This window comes from Podarcis vaucheri (assembly GCF_965113315.1).
Source record: "Podarcis vaucheri genome assembly, chromosome: 1".
Classification (NCBI taxonomy): Eukaryota; Metazoa; Chordata; class Lepidosauria; order Squamata; family Lacertidae; genus Podarcis; species Podarcis vaucheri.
The window spans coordinates 40,071,394-40,093,229 of NC_138759.1; the positions used below are offsets into that span (position 1 = coordinate 40,071,394).

At 42.8% G+C, this 21,836-nt stretch overlaps 2 long non-coding RNA genes across 2 annotated transcripts in view; one reads left to right on the forward strand and one right to left on the reverse strand.

Moving 5' to 3' along the window:
• Positions 1-12,740, forward strand: part of LOC309542857 — a 320,404-nt gene extending 307,664 nt beyond the window's left edge. Inside the window, exon 2 of the long non-coding RNA XR_014224471.1 lies at positions 12,612-12,740. This is a non-coding gene — a long non-coding RNA (uncharacterized lncRNA). The remainder of the gene's footprint in view (positions 1-12,611) is intronic.
• LOC309542848 overlaps positions 1-21,836 on the reverse strand; it is a 680,556-nt gene that overhangs the window by 610,714 nt on the left and 48,006 nt on the right. The window lies entirely within an intron of this gene.

The window sequence follows — 21,836 nt, forward strand, 5'->3', positions numbered from 1 at the left end:
TTCGCCTCTAGCCTCCAATCATGCAGATAGAGCAGTGTTGTTATAGCACACATAGCACTGAGGCAGTACTAGGTGTTGACATTTTGTGCCCCTAGCAATTTTATACCCCATGCTATGCCTCTGTTCTCAATACTGCACATCACTGCCTTTTACCAAGAGGGATAGGGTGAGGCAGTGTCTATAAGGATCTCAGTGCAGTGCGAGTGCAGCAGCAGGAACATCAGATTGGCTTTGCCACTGTATCTACACCACACTGACCTGCCTTTTGCCTCGAATCTCCTCTTCTTGGTAACTAGCAGTGATGCACCATGTTGGGAAGCCATATGTGCAATGCTGCCCCTCCCTCACCAGCCAATACTGAGGGTGGAAAGTAGGGGGATTGGTCATTTTAGATAGCGGCCCTATACCAACATGAGTTTGTTTTTGCCTTGAAACAGCTGCAAGTTTGGGATGAAGGAATTTGTATCAAAAACCCACTGATGTAACTCCAGACACTGGAGAAGTCACTCCCCCATCCCAAAACACTTCATTGACTATCCTTAGATAGATGCATAGATATTTCCAGGTATTCATTTCTAAATGCAGAAATGTTTACATTTACATATGTGGTTTCACAAATACTTATTTTCTAAGTTATAAATTTATCCAACTCATTTCCCCCCCCCCAGGATTATTCCACCCATTACCCCAAGGATACAACATTCTTAATAAACCCTTCCATTCTAACTCAACCTTTGTCAGATTCTGTAATACTTGCTTCTAAATTCAATATGCCTATTAAATACACAAATACCAGCAAATGTTGACCCTGCATTTCCCGAGTTCACTTCAGCGGATCTTGTCTGGGAGAAGTCCCTGGAGCACTTGAAGATTCAACATGATATGGTGTTAAAGTATGCCTGCATTTTAATTTTCTTTTAATAGGACTGCGTGGAAATTATTTGAACTGCCTGGTTCTTGAACCTGCCATATTTCTCAATACACAAATTTCTGTTGACTCCTTGTTGCTATTTATTTTAATGGATTGAAATCACTGCAGCATGTTGAAGAGGCGGCCAGGGTTTTCTACCCTGGTATCTGAAGGATTGTCATGTACATGCCACTAGTTTAATTATCATCATCTTCGAAGGGGCAGCGGCAGTGAGACTTGAGGTGACATTTTGATCATGCTGCATAAGACGGTGTCAGCATGAGTTCTTGTGATTTGCACAAAACATTCTGCAGGAATTAAGAGTGTTTGAAAAAAAATATGAGCGATGGCTTTGCTGTCACGATAGCTGATGGTTTTCAGAAGATAAATGAATGTGTTTTATAATTAGATCCATGGACAGGGAAAGAGAGTATATAAACTCCCATGACAACAAACACATAATTCCAAGCCGTTACAAATCGCAAGAAGATCCTTATGAATGTGTTCTGCCTGCTACGTTGTGTGAAAGAGATCATTCTGCTACACCACCACAAAATAATGTGCCTTGATTGCATTCTCTGTCTGGTGTTCAAAAAAGGTGCTTAATAAAATTAAAAAGCAAACAAGAAATTTCATTATGAATATTGTTGTTGCCAGACAGCAATATTCTGTGTCCATCTTGCATTTCCCTCCCAAGCATTTTGGCTTCAAAATGGCTTCCCTTTTGTCAGCTCCAGCAAACTAAGGCAAAATGAACCTGAAGTTCCCCACGGAAGCATCTCCATGCCCTCCAACATTTCTCAGATGAAAATAGGGGCAGTTTTCACTCGCCCTCCCAACTGACCCTCCTCGAACCCCCTTTTTTGTGTCCCCCACTGAACATTTCTTATCAGAAGAAGGGCAGGTGCTCCCCCCCCCCATGCGCCAATGCAACACAGCACACATGGCCTCCACTGTGTAGTTTTATTTTATTCTCTGGTAGATTTACCAAAAGAAAACCACACACCAATATATAAATTTTAGAAAGGGGCAACATTAGATGCAGACGCACAAAGCATTTTTAAAACTAAAACCAAGCCAAGACTCCTCGCACTCCACTCTGCTCCCGCTTGCAGATACTGCAGATTATTCTTGTGCAAATATGCAGCAATTGGCTATATGGGGCATTTAGAATTGATAGGTAGGTAGCGATGCTCAGAAGACTGTGAGCTCCTGGAAGCAGCCATACAAGAAACAGCAATTTTCCCCATCTGGTTTTCTTCCATTGGAAACAGGAGGCAATTATGGATTCAAGCCAAAACAAACAAACAAACAAACAAACAAACTTGGCATACCATGGACATTAATCTGAGGAATGGGTGTAACAGTGGAGTGCTTGACAGAGGTTTTCAATCACGCTTCAGATTTCTTTAAGATAGCCAGGGATCCTAGAGTTAATGTGTGATTAACATCGCTATAAAAATGCTGCACAGTTCGGAGGGAAATGAAGCAAATATTTATTTAGCAAGTTGAGAAATTATTTAAATATATTGAATCTTTCAAATAAATAGTGAGTAAGTTGCCTACCAGCCTTCTGCCTTCCCACATCTTTTATTTGTTTTGAAACACTGCGGTGCCAAATATAGAATGATTACTCAGCTGCAAATGCTACCATCCAACTGTCAATCCTAAATGGAAAGCTTGTTTACAGAGGAGAGAAAGCATTCCCATTTAACATGGCTGAAAGTAGACCATAGACCAAAACCTGCTGCCTGATTTTGGGAACCCTCACACCCAATTGGGCAATGGTATCTTGGTGCAGTTCAAAACATTCGGATCCACCATATTGCCTCAAAATGAAAAGGTAGAGGAAAACCAGTTCCTCCACCTGAGGAATTGTCACACCCAGCTGGGTGACAATATCTCAAGAGGTGTCCAAATGCATGGAGAATAGACATAGATACAAGCCATTTTCCAACAGAAAAGAAGACTGAAGCAGTTCTGCACTGAAAGAGACAGCCATCTAGCCCATTGCTACTCACTGTCTTCATTTACGTGTAATGCTAAATTATACCAGGATTGTAGTTCTGGTCTGTTTCACTCCTTCCCACTATTGCATGGAGGAAACAACCAAGACTTAGCATTATGTACAAACCAGGGATCATTGCTGTTTCACTCTCAACAAACCACAATCAGTAGCCAAAGGTTTGTTCTTGACTTCTCATTGTGGTTTATTGTACTGCAACAAACCACAATACATGGTTTGGATGTGATGCTAAGGCAGGGATTATGCTTTGTCTTCTCCATTGCAACCAGAAAGCAGCAAAAGAACCCTGACAGTTATATTCACACTAAACCATAAACTATGATTGCCAGCTTGTTTCCAGACTCAAGGTTGGAAGCCCTAAAAGTACTGAGGCCCCAAAGACGTTCTCCATCCATCCAGACTGTCTCAAGAATCAAGATCAGCAGAAGGAGCTCTCTTGATAATTCTGCCACCATCAAAAGTGGGGGAAATTGCAGCCCAGAATAGGACTTTCTCTCTGGCAGCCTGTAAATTGTGCAACTCCCTACACTGAGTTCCAACAGTATTCAGTTTCCACTGTATGATGAAGATACACATTTTTACCTTTGCACTTCGTTAGTTAAAGTAATTTTGTTGGGCCCGCCTCTTCTGTTTTGTTTAACCTATACTGTGCTGATTTTGTTTGGACTTGTTTTACTTGTTTATACTCATATGATTGGAACGCGGGTGGCGCTGTGGGTTAAACCACAGAGCCTAGGACTTGCCGATCAGAAGGTCAGCGGTTCGAATCCCCGTGATGGAGTGAGCTCCTGTTGCTTGGTCCCTGCTTCTGCCAACCTAGCAGTTCGAAAGCACATCATGTGCAAGTAGATAAATAGGGACCGCTCTGGCGGGAAGGTAAACGGTGTTTCCGTGTGCTGCTCTGGTTCGCCAGAAGTGGCTTAGTCATGCTGGCCACATGACCCGGAAGCTGTCTGCGGACAAACGCCAGCTCCCTCGGCCTATAGAGCGAGATGAGCACGCAACCCCAGAGTCGGTCACGACTGGACCTAATGGCAGGGTTCCCTTACTCATATGATTAAATTGTTGTAACCTAGCTGGGATTTTTATGGTGAAAGGTTAGTGGGAAATCACATAAAATCAATCAATCAAGTTAATGTTTTATCACAGCAAGAAAACTGGGCCACTGAAACCAACAAATGATAATCATGATACAAAAAGAATAGGACTTTCAGACTTCACAGCATTTGCTTAAAAAAAAAAAGACCCCCAGAAAACAATGCAATGGACAGAATTGTGAGCACTTTCTGTCTACATTAATTTCTGAACATTTGTCTAGAGCTTTTGGGTAATTGAGCAAACAATGCCCCTGACAGTAGTTTCCATTCAACAAGAGTAAGAAACAAGGTAATTAATTAGAGGCCAGAAGGGGCTTGTTAAGTGCCAGTAATGAACCACTATTGAAGAAATTACTGCTACGGGACTAATGCTATGAGATATTGTGTGGAAGAGTGAGCTAATGGACAGTATAAAATGAAGTGTTTCTGGTGAATCATATTGGGGAGGGAAAACACAAACTGCTTCAAGCTGGAAAATGAGGAGGTATTATTATTAATCTTGACAATGGTTTGAAATTACACGACAGAATTTCCATACTTTGTCTCATCTAGTAGACAGTTAGCTTGGAAAGTATTAAAAGTTCCATACACCTCACGAGAAGTTCTCAAATTATTTCAGTTAAAAACTAGAACTCCTGTTCTTGATCAGGGCCTGCTTCAGCCTATTTTCAAAGCACACCTTTCTGGTCTCTTGTTCCCCATTAGTCCATTTAAATAGTTTCATGCCCTCCATTGATTGGGGCAAGACAGCCTTGTCTCTGCAAAGGCAGTGCTGCCATAGAAGGAGGAATGGGTCACAGAAGCAGACTAAAATGGAAATTCTGAGCCTGTGGTCTTCTTCTTGATGACATTTAGCAGGTCATTTGGGGAGGGTGGCATGCCTACCTAATCCAGAAGGGAGCAGCAGAATAAAACGCACACCTGGTTCATTCAGATTAATTCAGATCACTCATCCTCTACTTTGTTTCTCAGTTCTCCTTTTCTGCACTTAGTGAAAGTGCCTGTGGATGTCAGCTGGGGGCAAGGTTTAAACACTCCTTCCCCATTCTCTGCCAGTCAGGCATCCCTGCAACTGCAATTTTATTGTATTTCTTAACCAGCACATTACTAGGATTCCCACAATTAATGCCATGCTTTGGGCCCTGTTTCATTTGTAAGATTGCCTTTACCCTCCCCTTTGTCCTGCAGTGGCCTTGGGGTGTGGAACTGGTTCCCATCTGCAGATGTTGTTGGACAATGAGCCTTAAGGCAGCGTGGTCAATGGTCAGGGATGATGGGATTCAGGGATCATGCTCTGCTAGGTAATGCTCAGTTGGTAGAGCATGAGACTCTTAATCTCACAGCTGTGGATTCGACTCCCACATTCAGCAAAAAGGTTTCTGCATTGCAGAGGGTTGGACTAGATGAGCCTTGTGGTCTGTTCCAACTTCATGATTCTGTTCTATGATTCCTAACGCACTTCAAACCCTACCAATCCTTTAAAATGTTATGTCACCCTCCAGCCCAAAAATTCCAATTTAGCTGTTGGTTGCACTGGTCTTTCATATATGCAGCCAGTTTCAGAAGAGCCATTAGAGTGCTTGCTTCTCCAGCTTTGCCCGCTAGCTGTATAATTTTGTGTTAGTGATTTTATCAGAGAGCTGGGAGACTGAAGGATACAGCCACAATCAGTTTCTAAAGACTTCTTGCATCTCCTTATATAATTCTGCCAATAAGTATTGTGAATCTGGACCCCCAAGAAACTCCTATTATTTCAGAAACAAAGGGGACATTGCTATGCACACTTACCTGGGAGTAGGCCCCATTGAAAACAGTAGGACTTACTTCCAGGTAAGCACGCATAGGCTCAGTCTGCATTTCTGGTTTGTATGTTAAGTGTAACTGAGGTCTTAAGCCTTAAGGTGCTACAATAAGAACCGTGTTTCCACATTTAAAGTGCCATGTACACCTGCACTGCTATAAAAATCTAGACAGCAATCAGAGGATAAAGACCATTGGGTTGGTATAGCTATGAAAGTGAATTTTCACAAATGGCTTTGACTTAATTGCGACAGTTCAGTACACAACACATCATACAGAAAACGGGCTTAGTTTGGGAAATCTGCTTTCATCAGGATTGTCTAGACAACTGGCCTTCAGTTCCCATAAAGCATATTCAGTAGAAAAAACAAATCGTGGATTAGCCTTATTGGAAATCTTAATCTGAAAGTGATATTAAATGGTCAAATAAAATATCCCTGTTAGCAAATTTAACAGTTCATAGTTACATTACTTGAAATGGAAAGGCCTTGGGTTATATTGATGTGTATGAAGTTGTGTTAGTGAATTAGATACAAGACTGTAAAGGGAAGCTTAGGTGTGCCTGATTTATTGATTAGCCTTTCCAATTGGAAATTCTGCATGTCTTTTTAAAATAGATTAGCAAAGACAAACATGGAATATTTTAAGACATAGTCACATTTTTAATGGTTTTATGTTTAGCTCTTCCACAGAGTTGAGGGGTTAATGGTATATGCTTAAATTGTACCTATTTACAAGAGAAAATACCAATTTCTTGACTGCCATCTTAAGAAAATCGTTGTCTCTCTTTTAGGAAAAACTTTTTAAAAGCATGCCAGTCTGTACCCAAGAGTGATGCATTATCTTTTCTTCCACTCCTTCTCCAGATATTGCTGAATGTGTTTGTGTTGATGTTAGACTAGTCTTGATACCAAACTAATTTCTATTTGTAATGATTTTTAAAAGGGGAATCAGCTATCTATCTAACATCCTCTTACACACACCCACACTTGCAGTATGATGTGATATAGCCCAGAAACATGTTTATTTCATTTGCTATCTGCATGGACTAGGTCATGGAATGTACCATTCAAGGAAGCCATATAAGGGCAGCCGCATGACCCATTACTAGAGATGGACAAGTCTGTCAAGTTCAGTTTCTCTCAGATTTTCATTTTTCCATGCTTCAATTCCACTCTCTACATTTCTGCAGCAATTTGAATCATGGAAATTCACCAGCATTTTTTGTGCAAATTTATGCATCAATTTCCCCCCATCCCTTCCCTAGGGGCAGAAGAAGGGCGGGTGCAGTGGAGGCGGGCAGCCCCAGGTGTCACCACTGAGGGGGGACAAAATTCTGGGCTGCACTCACTGTGGGGCCTGCAGTGCACGCGAGCCACGTGTCTCTCCTGCCCCAAACAGTCCGCCCACCACCTCCCCCTCAGCTGGAGGGCAGCTTGGATTGGATTGCTCTGCCGCTGCCCTGCCCATGATGTGTATAATCCACGACTGGATCCTGCATGATCAATAAAGGGGGGGAAATGAGGGTCATGCTTTTGGAGGAAGAATTGCACTGTAAAATTCAGAGAAGTTCAAATTTCAAAGAATAATTGTTTTGATCTCCAGATTGTTTTGGGAAGACTAAATTAAGTAGTTTCATGAGAAAATGCATACACCCCCTCACTATTCCTGCCCAGGACCTAAAACTACTATTGTGAATTGTAGCTGTAGGGGGTGGGGAATAATTGTTATGAGTCTCATAAGAAGTGCCTGCTGGGTCAGGCTAAATACCAAGCTTGCCCTCAAGCAGAAAAGCACTCTCCCCTCCTGTGGGTCCAGCAATTGGCATTCAGATGCAATGTGGAGGCAGAGCATAGCTATTGTGGCTAGTAGCCGTTGATAGAGATATTTGTCTAATTTGTTTCCAGATAACTAACAGTTCCCAGCATTCTTTGGAATAACCCATGACAGTTAAAGCGGCGTTATAGCACTTCAAATTTATAGTGCGGATGCTGCCTTAGATAGTTCAGAATGCACACTGTACTGTTTTATGGGTTTTTGAAAAGCTTCACTAGCTTGCACGAAATGTTTTCTTTCTATTTTTTTTATATCGTTAGCTGCCGCATCACCTGCTTCATTTTGCATCGCCGCTCATCCTGACATAAAAGTTAATGTTAATCTGCCGACTCATTCTGATTGGATTGCTTTGGAAGTCACTCCAAAGTCACAGTGGCTAAATGGGATGAAGCTGTAAGACAGAAATGCATTTCGGTTAATACCTCCACTGAAGCTAAGCCGGTGCCAGTCCTAATTCCCAAAAGAAAACAAATCCACAATAATCCATCTTTTAATTCTGAACATAGTGGCACGGTGCCAAATAATATGGAGCGTGCATAACTTGGTCAGAATGCTGCATCTGATTTCACCACAGTTTCCTCAGCCTTGACCTTTTCATACATTCCTTTTGAGGTCAGCGAGCAGCATGAATGTAAAGGTGTTATCTCTACCAACACCGATGGTGTGTGGCTATTTCCCAAAATAGGTATATTGGGAGAAACAGAGAGAAACGTGTTGGTGGTTTATTAAACACTGTGACTCAGTTGAAATGACAACAGATGCTTACAGAAGAAACATATGTTCCAGTGGCCCCTGAAATACTCCTTAGTAATTTTCTTTCCTTTTAGATGCCAAATTTATACGCCACCCTTCAAAACATATTATCTTCCCAAGGTGCCTTACAACATACATATAAAATAATGACAAACCATATGGATTTCAAGCAGTGCACTAATAATAACAGCAGTCGTAAAATATTTCAGTACTTCTAATCAAATTCCACTGGATGCCCCCCAAACAGAGGACCCCAATGTGTGCAGTCAATCAGCTGAGAAGGAATTGGTGTCATGAGGTCTGAGCACTGAGACCCTGTCAACACTTTTGTCAATTTTAGGATACAGGGCAGGATTCAGCTGAGTCCCATAAACAAAAACCCTATGCAAGGACTTTCTCTTACACTTTTCCCCCTTCTCCCTCTGCCCCTCCCAATTGGCTTTTGGGGGTGTCAGTAGAACCCCCAGAACAATGTGCAGAGGGAGAAAAGGGGATCATTCCATCTGGAAAGTGGAAATGCTTCTCCTGATGGAACAATTGCTTTAGTGCAATGTTGAATTCCTTCCACAGTATCTAGAGCTCTGAAAATTAAAAAGCTAAAGTGACCACTGTATTATCACTCCCTAATGCTCTGATTCTATAAGCCACTGTTGTTGCTAAGAGACACAGCTCTGCCACCATTCTGAGTGTTTCCACAGCACCTTGACTGAAAACCTTAAGAGACCTTCAGCATGATGTCACTGGTAGTATCCAACCCACCCCAAACCCATCTTCCACACTTCAATGTACTGTGAAACTCCCCCCCCCTCCTGTTGTTTTTGTGGCCTCAGTGGTGCCAGCAGTAACATCACTCCTTGCCCTTCCTTCCAGGCCCCCAGACAGCATTTTAGTGGTGGATGTCTGCTGCTGCTGCTGCTGCTGCTCTTGGCTCTGATCTATGGTGGTTGCCTGCAACCTAATGCAATGTAAACTATAGATCTATGAAACTATAGATCTATAAACTATAGATCTATGAAATCTTCAGATAACAATAGATTTATAGTCGTACCTTGGTTGACAAACAGAATGCTTTCCGGGAGTCCGTTTGACTCCCAGAACCTTTCGAAAACCAAGGCGTGGCTTCCGATTGGCCGCAGGAGCTTCTTGCAGCCAAGCAGAAACCGCACCAGACATTCGGCTTCCGAAAATCGTTCGAAAACCAGAACACTCCCGGTTTTTGATTGTTCAGGAGCTGAAACGTTTGACAACTAAGCCGTTTGCCAGCCAAGATACGACTGTATATAGCAGAAATCTATAGTTCTATGGGATCATTTAAGCACATACCTGTAAGTTTGCTTAATAATGTAAAACTGGTCAGGAAAAGGAGATACATGATAGTTACAAGAGTTGGCCACACTACAGCCCCTTCAACTGAAAGTGGGAAGAACAGGTGGCTTCCCCTAAAGTTGTTTCAGGGAAGGTTGTATGGCTGTACGAAATGGGACACATGTGGTTCCAAGTTATGTGCTTCTGGCACCCTTAGAATCATAGAATCATAGAATCATAGAATCATAGAATCATAGAGTTGGAAGAGACCACAAGGGCCATCGAGTCCAACCCCCTGCCAAGCAGGAAACACCATCAGAGCACTCCTGACATATGGTTGTCAAGCCTCTGCTTAAAGACCTCCAAAGTAGGAGACTCCACCACACTCCTTGGCAGCAAATTCCACTGTCGAACAGCTCTTACTGTCAGGAAGTTCTTCCTAATGTTTAGGTGGAATCTTCTTTCTTGTAGTTTGGATCCATTGCTCCGTGTCCGCTTCTCCGGAGCAGCAGAAAACAACCTTTCTCCCTCCTCTATGTGACATCCTTTTATATATTTGAACATGGCTATCATATCACCCCTTAACCTCCTCTTCTCCAGGCTAAACATGCCCAGCTCCCTTAGCCGTTCCTCATAAGGCATCGTTTCCAGGCCTTTGACCATTTTGGTTGCCCTCCTCTGGACACGTTCCAGTTTGTCAGTGTCCTTCTTGAATTGTGGTGCCCAGAACTGGACACAGTACTCCAGGTGTGGTCTGACCAGAGCAGAATACAGTGGCACTATTACTTCCCTTGATCTAGATGCTATACTCCTATTGATGCAGCCCAGAATTGCATTGGCTTTTTTAGCTGCCGCGTCACACTGTTGGCTCATGTCAAGTTTGTGGTCAACCAAGACTCCTAGATCCTTAGTGTTTGTAGGAAGGCTGCACCATATCAGAAATAACGCACAAGAACTGACTCTTAAAGAAATGAAAACAAGGAAAGCCAGTGAATAATAGATCTGATACTTGAAGTGTAAATAATATATCCAGCAGAAAGAATAGTCCACATACAGAATTAGTGCTGCTAAAGTGATTCAGGACCTTCTGTTTCTGCCTCTGGTAGCTACAGTTGACATTTTCATGACAGATTTGGTGTTCCTTAGCCAAGGCCTTGATATCCCTGCATCTGCTTTGGAAGGAAGGTGTTTTCAGATGGTTAAATACCAACTACAGGGCCATGTACAATGTGGAAACTTTATGTAATATCTTTGTGACATTTTGGACCATTTAATCGCACGTATGGCATAAACAAAAGAAAATTTTCGCAAGAGCCCAATGCAAAGGAAGTGATTTTGTGGAATAAACAGCCCCAATGATGGTGATAATTTCTGTACAGTGTGAGTCTTCTGCCTTTATATTAATTAGTTATCACTTCCTGTGTGCAACCACACTTGCACACAATCAAAATCCCTGCAGGGAGTCTAATCTCATGGAAGCCCATGCATGAGGAGCTACTCCTAGTATTTCTCAATGCAGACAGTCCACAGCAACATGTAGGAGTACTCCCAGTAAAGTAATATATGAATAAAATGGACTTAAATTAACACTTTATCTTTATGCAATAATATATCTTCTCTCTCTCTCTCTCTCTCTCTCTCTCTCTCTCTCTCTCTCTCTCACACACACACACACACACACACACACACACACACACAGCCCAGTAGATTAGAAGATGTGTGCTATCAGATAGGTTCAGAGTGTATAATGCTTTTGTTGTACACAAAATCTCCAGTAACAGACCCTGCAAGTGTCCCTATTTTCCAGGTATGTCCCTAATTTAGAGAAGCCATCCCGGTTTCTGATTTGATCCTGGAATGTCCCACTTTTCCTTAGGATGTTCCTATTTTCATCAGAGAAATGTTGGAGGGTAGACAGTAATGTTCTGAAGAAACAATTTGACCACAAGTTTCCCATGAAGTCTAAAATGAGAGGGACTAGAAATAATAGCAGATTCTATTTTTAGGAATTAATTCAGTTTCATAAATAGACAAGAGATAATTAGAGCTTTGTTTTGTTCCACAGATCCCTCTATTCCAAACCCTGTCATGATAACCAATTAATTCAGAGGTAGAAGAATCACACTATATGGAAATCATCACCAGTCACTGGGGCTGTTTATTCAGGGGAGAAGCTCCGTGCTGCCACCCCTTGTGGAAATTCCTCCTTAGCTTTCTTGCTAATGAGTACGTATCAGGAAGTGAACTCCTATGCAGGTGTCCCAGCTCTCTGTAAGCCAAACACATGTACCACTTGAGCTATAGAGGCATCCTAGCAAATGAAGCAAAGTTAGTTACCTGTTCCTCCACATGGCAGAAATTACCCAGTTCTTTATGTTTCACCTTGATCGTTGAGATATTCTGATCATTGAGATATTCAGTACAGTGGTACCTCAGGTTACAGACGCTTCAGGTTACAGACTCTGCTAACCCAGAAATAGTACCTCGGGTTAAGAACTTTGCTTCAGGATGAGAACAGAAATTGTGCTCCGGCGGCGCAGCCGCAGTGGGAAGCCCCATTAGCTGAAGTGGTACCTCAGGTTAAGAACAGTTTCAGGTTAAGAACGGACCTCCAGAATGAATTAAGTTCTTAACCTGAGGTACCACTGTAGTTCTCCCATGCCCCTGAGATTTGGTTAACCTTCACCATGAACGACAACGAAGCCTAAAGAGGCCTCCAGCCTATTGAATGGTTTCTTTAAATGTAAAGGTTCATCATTGTTCCACCCGATGTGTATGTCTTTAAGGGGCCAGAGCAAAATAACGAGACCCAGCTTTACAGCTGTGAAACATAGCAGGTGCTGCTGAGTTGTATTGATTAAACTGTGTGAGCAATTGGGTGTAGTATATAAGGAGCAGCACCTAGCTCTCCCATTACCCTGGGGGATGGGTTGGTGGTTGGGTCTGGTTTGTTGTTGATGTATTTAGTGTATAAGGAGTTTTTGTTTTTGTAATTAAAACCTTCTTTAAGTTATTTTTGAGTCCCTTTTTAATGCATGGTCTCCCCAGCAAGCTCTCTGCAGCGCTACCATACTGCAAATAGCCAACACTATGAGTGGAGTCCCTTGTCCCATTTATCCTTTCCCAAACCCCATCACTGGCAACAGCTCTTAGACTGAAAGCAAATAATACTTTAAGACATGGGCAAACATAGATATGAGAGATAGTCACATAGGGCTGCTCTAGCATAAATTCAAATCCATTCAGCTTGGGCTCTGGTCAGTTTGGTGTGGAAGCACATAAGAAAACTAGTGCTTTGATCAACCCCAGATACCCTTGTGCTGCACAGCTGAGAATCCAATGAAGGCAAGGCACAAGCTTGGGGAGAGAATCACCAAGTACCCTGTTCAGGGCTCCTCCTGCCAGAGGACACAACCCTGTAATCATCCTCTGATTCAGGGAATGAGTCCCATGCAGTATCTTTGTTTCCCCAGCCTTGCAATTTAACCAGCTAGCTAGCTCCATCAGAGAAGTAAACCTAGCTTGCTTAGCCTACAAAAGGCCTTGGTTGGCTCTACTCCCAGCAGAGAAAATGTTTCTTGTAGCTGTCCAAGGTTTGCTTGAATCGGATTGGTGACTGGACACTGCCTGCTTCCCTGCAAGCCTCTAGCAGAATTGGATATTTGGTAATCTGTGAGCTTATTCCAGGAAAACGTCAGTTCTTTGTCACACTAGCACCTACTTAATAATCTTCTCCTTGAAGATCACAACTGCCTAGTTAAGAAACTCCTCATAGCCACTTCAAGAGCTGAACCAGGAGGGATCACAACCTTGTGTAAAAAAATGAAATTATGTAGGTATATCCAGGTAAGAAGATTCTTCATATTCCTGAAGTGTCTGCTCTGTTATACTCCCATTGTTCCTTCTCCCTGCCTCATTCTTCTTGCTTCAATGGATATTTCAAACATATTTCAGTGGGTGAGCTATTACATACTGACAGTAAAATTGAGCTCCTGTCTGCCATAATATTGTTTATGTATGAGTTACTGGCAACACTGGAAAACAATCTCTTCTGCCTAGTCTATCTGCCAATAGTGAAACACTGCCATGATCCTCTCCTTGAAAAACCATCAGCAAGTAATCAATAGTTAATATCTTTAGAAGAAGCCCCCACCCCAATTTTTCTGCATGGCCTGCAAAAAAAAATCACAACTAGTTTTTTCATAGGGGAAAAAATGCAGATAATAGTCATCTTTTGTTGTTTCTGTGATGCTGTTTGGTGTTGAGATATAGTTTTCATCAAAGGAATAGGGAATATTTTTAGCAAACAGTACAATAAAGAAGGTTATTAAAAGTTTAGCTTGCTGGTAATGTGACAAATAGATGGTAGGTAGTTGCCAATTAAATAGGGGAGGCCCTGTTTAGCCAAAGAATAGTAAAAGGGAGGGAATACAGATGAGACATTTAAACAATCACATTCATAGAAAAGCTAAATAAATAGCTGAAGGGCCCCACAGTGCTACATGCTAAAAATGTACAGTATTAAGCAGTATATAAATTATTTAAATAAATAAAATTTAAGATTAGCTGAACACAAATGTCACCAGTGAGCTTTTCAGCTGGTTTTAATATTCTTTCATTTCAAGGTAGAGTTGGAATGATTTAAGGTTCAATCCATGTGAAACCAATCTGAAACAATAAACTTGTTCCCCTCTGTGTGACATTTACATTCCTGGTGACCAAAAGGAAAAGGCTTCTCAAGGAAGGTATATTCTTTCAGGCATGCTAAAATGATATTGTATCATCTTTGTATTTGCAGTGCTCACCTTCACAGTTGCTAATCATTTCCATGAATTCAGTCTGCCCTTTTAAGCTTCTGAACAAAAGGTGATATTCCTATGTTTTATTCTAGATCAGAAGTGGCTAAAAATGGTTTTTGAACATCGCAGAAAGCATTCTCCTGCACTAAGCTGTTCAGGGGTCATATCCCCACTGAGTTGTGGATAAGGTTCTGTGGCCAGGACACAAATTTGCCTCTGGAGAAATTTAAGATGGCAGGTGTGTAATGTGTCACTAGCATAACATTCTCTCCTTCATGGATCACTGCCTTGTCATGGTGAAGGGGCTTGAATAACTCGGAGAAGCTATGAGCTATGCCGAGCAGGGCACCCAAGATGGACAGGTCATAGTGGAGAGTTTTGACTAAACGTGATCCACCTGGAGCAGGGACTGGCAAGCCACTCCAGTATCCCTGCCAAGAAAACTCCATGGACAAAGACAACAGGCATATAAAAGTTATGACGCTGGAAGATTAGCCCCTCAGGTCAGAAGGCGTCCAACATGCTACTGAGGAAGAGCGGAGGACAAGTACAAGTAGATTCAGAGTTGATGAAGCGGCTGGGCCAAAGCCAAAAGGTCGCTCAGTTGTGGATTTGCCTGGAAGCGAAAGGAAAGTCCAATGCTGTAAAGAAAAATATTGCATAGGAACCTGGATTGTAAGAACCATGAACCTTGGTAAGTTGGATGTGGTAAAAAATGAGATGGCAAGAATAAATATTGACATCCTGGGCATCAGTGAACTAAAATGGGCAGGAATGGGCGAATTCAGTTTGGATGACCATCATATCTACTACTGTGGGCAAGAATCCCGTAAAAGAAATGGAGTGGCCCTCATAGTCAACAACAGAGTGGCAAAAGCTGTATTGGGATGCAGTCTCAAAAACGATAGAATGATCTCGATACGAATCCAAGGCAGACCTTTTAACATCACAGTAATCCAAGTTTATGCACCAACTATCGGTGCTGAAGAAACTGAAATTGACCAGTTCTATGAAGACTTAAAAAACCTTCTAGAAATGATGCCAAAGAAGGATGTTCTTCTCATTATAGGGGATTGGAATGCTAAAGTAGGGATTCAAGAGATAAAAGGAACAACTGGCAAGTTTGGCCTTGGAGTTCAAAATGAAGCAGGGCAAAGGCTAATAGAGTTCTGCCAAGAGAACAAGCTGGTCATCTCAAACACTCTTTTCCAACAACACAAGAGACGACTCTACACATGGACATCACCAGATGGGCAGCATCAAAATCAGATTGATTATATTCTCTGCAGCCAAAGATGGAGAAGCTCTATACAGTCAGCAAAAACAAGACCTGAAGCTGACTGTGGCTCAGATCATCAGCTTTTTACAGCAAAATTCCAGCTTAAAACTGATGAAAGTAGGAAAAACCACTGGGCCAGTAAGACACAATCTAAATCAAATCCCTTATGAATACACAGTGGAAGTGAAGAACAGGTTTAAGGATTTAGATTTGGTGGACAGAGTGCCTGAAGAACTATGGATGAAGGCTCGTAACATTATACAGGAGGCAACAACGAAAACCATCCCAATGAAAAGGAAATGCAAGAAAGCAAAGTGGCTGTCCAATGAGGCCTTACAAATAGTGGGGGGGGGAGAAGGCAAGCAAAATGCGAGGGAGATAGTGAAAGATACTAGAAATTGAATCCAGATTTACAAAAAATAGCAAGGAAAGACAAGAGGGCCTTCTTAAACAAGCAATGCAAAGAAATAGAGGAAAACAACAGAATGGGGAAAAACAGAGATCTGTTCAAGAAAATTGGAGTTATGAAAGGAACATTTCGCACAAAGATTACCATAATAAAGGACAAAAGTGGAAAGGACCTAACAGAAGCAGAAGAGGTGGCAAGAATACACAGAGGAATTATACCAGAAAGATATGGATGTCTCGTACACCCCAGGTAGTGTGGCTGTTGACCTTGAGCCAGACATCCTGGAGAGTGAAGTCAAATGGACCTTACAAAGCACTGCAAATAACAAGGCCAGGGGAAGTGATGGTATTCCAGCTGAACTATTTAAAATTTTAAAACATGATGCTATTAAGGTTCTACACTCAATATGCCAGCAAGTTTGGAAAACTCAGCAGTGGCCAGAGAATTGGAGAAGATCAGTCTACATCCCAATCCCAAAGAAGGGCAGAGCCAAAGAATGCTCCAACTACCGCACAATTGCACTCATTCCACACGCTAGCAAGATTATGCTTAAAATTCTTAAGCAAGGTTAGGCTTAAGCAATATGTGGACTGAGAACTCCCAGAAGTGCAAGCTGGATTTCGAAGGTGCAGAGGAACCAGAGACCAAATTGCAAACATGTGCTGGATTATGGAGAAAGCTATAGAGTTCCAGAAAAACATCTACTTCATTGACTACGCAAAAGCATTTGACTGTGTCGACCACAGCAAACTATGGCAAGTTCTTAAAGAAATGGGAGTGCCTGATCACCTCATCTGTCTCCTGAGAAATCTCTATATGGGACAAGAAGCTACAGTTAGAACTGGATACGGAATAACTGATTGGTTCGAAATTGGGAAAGGAGTACGACAAGGCTGTATATTGTCTCCCTTCTTATTTAACTTATATGCAGAATTCATCATGCGAAAGGCTGGACTGGATGAATCCCAAGCCGGAATTAAGATTGCCGGAAGAAATATCAACAACCTCAGATATGTAGATGACAGAACCTTGATGGCAGAAAGTGAGGAGGAATTAAAGAACCTTTTAATGAGGGTGAAAAAGGAGAGCACAAAATATGGTCTGAAGCTCAACATAAGAAAAAACTAATATCATGGCCACTGGTCCCATCACCTCCTGGCAAATAGAAGGGGAAGAAATGGAGGCAGTGAGAGATTTTACTTTCTTGGGTTCCATGATCACTGCAGATGGTGACAGTCATGAAATTAAAAGACACCTGCTTCTTGGGAGAACAGCAATGACAAACCTAGACAGCATCTTAAACAGCAGAGACATCACCTTGCCAACAAAGGTCCGTATAGTTAAAGCTATGGTTTTCTCAGTAGTCATGTATGGAAGTGAGAGCTGGACCATAAAGAAGGCTGATCGTCGAAGAATTGATGCTTTTGAATTATGGTGCTGGAGGAGACTCTTGAGAGTCCCATGGACTGCAAGAAGATCAAACCTATCCATTCTTACGGAAATCAGCCCTGAGTGCTCACTGGAAGGACAGATCCTGAAGCTGAGGCTCCAATACTTTGGCCACCTCATGAGAAGAGAAGACTCCCTGAAAAAGACCCTGATGTTGGGAAAGATTGAGAGCACAAGGAGAAGGGGACAGCAGAGGACGAGATGGTTGGACAGTGTTCTCGAAGCTACCAGCATGAGTTTGACCAAACTGCAGGAGGCAGTGGAAGACAGGAGTACCTGGCGTGCTCTGGTCCATGGGGTCAGGAAGAGTCAGACACGACTAAACGACTAAACAACAAGCACAACATTCTGCACTGTGTCTGGCCACTTTTTTCTTTTAATGGTTTAAAAGTGGGGGGTGAAGGGTCAGGAGAGCTGGGACCTCGAATAAAAGACTCAGGGCTCAGGCTACCCGAACTACCCCTTAATCGCTCCTCTGACTACAGCCCCACCTCAAGATCCTTTTGCTCTAATAACGAAATTATTGTTTTCCAATGTGCTGTTTCCTTCAGCATTGGTAAACTACAGTTTGGTTATAACTGATGGCTTAAGCATTTAGAAATATCTAGCAATGAAATAAAGAAGAGGGCTATCTGACAACCATTCTGTAAAAGAAAAGTGTGGTGGATCAGTGTGCATCTGTGAGACCATAAGAGTTGCTGCAAGGAAAATAAACTCTCTTCCTCCTCCGCTACTTCATCTTGCCACACTCAACTTTAATTTCATTTTCAAGCAGAGCAGCTGATGTCAGCTAAACTTTAGGAGGCTGCTTTAGGAATTTTCCCGAGGAAACTGCAGCAACACACATTATTCTCCACATATTTCTGCAGGGTTATTTAACAAGAGTAGGAGCAAACAACTTGCCGCTTTCAGACAAGGGGGGGACACATCCTCATTCACCACAGAGCACCTCCCAACTGTCGCTGGGTTGCAGGATTCAAGTGAATACAGAGAAATTTAGGTCTGTGCAATTAAAGTAGGTTAAAGCGCTCTGCTGCCCTTGTGCAACAAACCTACTTTGCAAACAAAATGGATCTTTTGCAGTTAGGAAAGTGGTGAGGGAATGCATTGAAAAGTGTGGAATTACAACAATGATTTACAGGAAGGTGAACAAACACTATGCCAGCACATCAAGATGAATGCTCAATAAATAAGTAGTATGGAAGAGCCCTTTGTTGGCCAAATTTGGCAGCAGAACCCAGGTCAATTTACTGACACTGTGAAATCATGGCACATGCAGTGCTATGATTCTCACAACGGGCATGGGTGGTGTCACATGCTGTATGGTAGTAACTCCTTAAGATATTTGGCTTCAGAGTGGCAGACCTTGACTTTTCTGGAATCCCAGAGACATATGGAAGACCGCCTTCTCGTAAACCAGGTCCTTGTACGGTTAAGAGCCTGTAATGCTGCTTCCACCAACCTGATACACATTCCAAAAACACCTGGGGGGCTTCAGCAGACTGCTATGGTAGATCTTTCCAAGTGAGCTCGCTATCAAGTCAGGGCAGCTCATTTAGATGTGGCAGCCATTTTGTGTTAAGGCCACACACCCCACAGAAGCCAATTTGCATGTCGTGCCAATGGGACTTCCTCAGTATTCGAGACGTGCTCCTTGGCCTCAAAGAGGTTGCTGACACCTGGTGAACTGTTAAATATAAGACTGTTTTCCCTTTTTAAGTGTACAGCAGAAATGACATGCCAGGGGTGGAGTGCAGATTGGCTGTACCAATCCCCACCACTTCACCCCTCTCCCTCTCGGTATACAGCAGCAAACCACTCACTGTGAATGTAGAATAGCAGCTGCACCCCACCCAGTAGGCTGATTCTGGTGTATACTTAAGACATCTTAGGTGTGTACCATTTAAGATCTAATGTGTAAAGAGGCTCTTTTTTCCTGCCACTCATCTGTAGTAAATTTGGACTGACAGCGAGACTTGTGCAGTTAGTTTCCATTTCATTGTTAAGTCTAGATGTGACTTTCTCTCTTATTTTCACTTCTGAAACATCTAGATCAGAAATGACAAGAAAGGTAGATCGGTAGGAAATGACAAGCTTCCACCAAGCACACAAGTCAAATTATCTCCCCATTGAAACATACATTTACTTATAATCAAGGGTATTCATCTTTTTTAAAAAGAGAGAGAGAGAGGAGAATTATGAACATAACTTAGATTCTGTCCATGTTTATAGTTCTGCCCAGGTAAATTTGTGAACATCCTTCGGCTCCTCCATTATAATATGACAGCAACAATCTCAGATAACAATGGCTCTCAAAGTGAATCATTCACAGTGGGATCAGGTGTTAAACAGAGTTGTGTTATCGCCCCAAATCTATTTATTATTTTCATTGCCATGATCCTACACTTTGTCAAAGGGAAAGTCCCCATTGGAGTAGAAATCATATATCAAACAGATGGAAAGCTCTTTCATCTGAGTAGGCTGAAATTAAAGAGTAAGGTTACCATAACGTCCGTCATAGAGCTTCAGTATGCTGATGACAACGTAGTGTGTGCACACTCAGAGGATGACCTCCAAACCATCCTAAATATCTTCACAGAAGCTTACGAGAAGCTTGGCCTATCGCTCAACATCCCCAAAATCAAAGTAATGCACCAACAAGCACAAAACAACCACTCTGCAGTGCCACAAATCCAACTCAATGGTGTAACATTGGAAAGTGTCAATCACTTCTCCTACCTGGGCAGTTTCTTTCCACAAGGGCCAACATTGATGCTGAAATCCAGCATTTCCTGATCTCTGCAAGTGTGGCTTTTTTGTGATTGCACTTCAAGGACCAGGACATTTGCAGGGAAACCAAAACACTTGTTTACAAAGCTATTGCACTACCAACCTTACTGTATGCTTGTGAAACGTGGACCACTTATAAACACCATCTCCAGCTCCTCAAAAGATTACATCAACGGTGTCTCTGAATTTTTTTACACATCACTTGGAAAGACAGGCAAACTAATGCCAATAATTAATAATAATAATAATAATAATAATAATAATAATAATAATAATTTATTATTTATACCCCGCCCATCTGGCTGGGCCTCCCCAGCCACTCTGGGTGGCTTCCAAAAGAATATTAAAATACTATAATACATCAAACATTAAAAGCTTCCCGAAACAGGGCTGCCTTCAGATGTCTTCTAAAAGCCTGGTAGTTGTTGTTCTCTTTGACATCTGGTGGGAGGGTGTTCCACAGGGAAGGCACCACTACCGAGAAGGCCCTCTGCCTGGTTCCCTGTAACTTGGCTTCTCGCAGTGAGGGAACCGCCAGAAGGCCCTCGGTGCTGGACCTCAGTGTCCGGGTAGAACGATGGGGGTGGAGACGCTCCTTCAGATATACTGGACCAAGGCCGTTTAGGGCTTTAAAGGTCAGCACCAACACTTTGAATTGTGCTCGGAAACGTACTGGGAGCCAATGTAGGTTAATGCACTATATACATAATAGTAAATAGATCATCGGGCAGGTTATACAGTGGTACCCCGCAAGACGAATGCCTCGCAAGACGGAAAACCCGCAAGACGAAAGGGTTTTCTGTTTTGGAGGCGCTTCGCAAGACGAATTTCCCTATGGGCTTGCATCGCAAGACGAAAGCCCATAGGGAAATGCTGGCGGTCGGGAGCAAAGACTTTCGCCCACAGCCGGCCTTCAGAAGAGGACCTCTTCTGAAGGCCGGCGGGGGGCAAAAGTCTTTGCTCCCCCCGCCTGCCCCGGGCGATCTTAAAATGCTGGCGGGCGGGAGCGAAGCGTTCGCTGCCGACCCCCAGCATTTAAAAATCTCCAAGGGACAGCAGAGAAGTCTCTGTCCCGGGGAGATTTTAAAATGCTGGGGGTAGCTGCCGACCCCCAGCATTTTAAAATCTCCCCCTGTCCCGGGGAGATTTTAAAATGCTGGGGGTCGGGAGCGAAGCGCTGCCGACCCCCAGCATTTTAAAATCTCCCCCTGTCCCGGGGAGGTTTTAAAATGCTGGGGGTCGGGAGCGAAGCGCTGCCGAACCCCAGCATTTTAAAATCTTCCCGGGACACGGGGAGATTTTAAAATGCTGTTCCGAAGGGGGGGCGGGGACACCTGCCCCAGCCGCCCCACTTCGGAAAGCTGTTCCGAAGTGGGGAGGGGG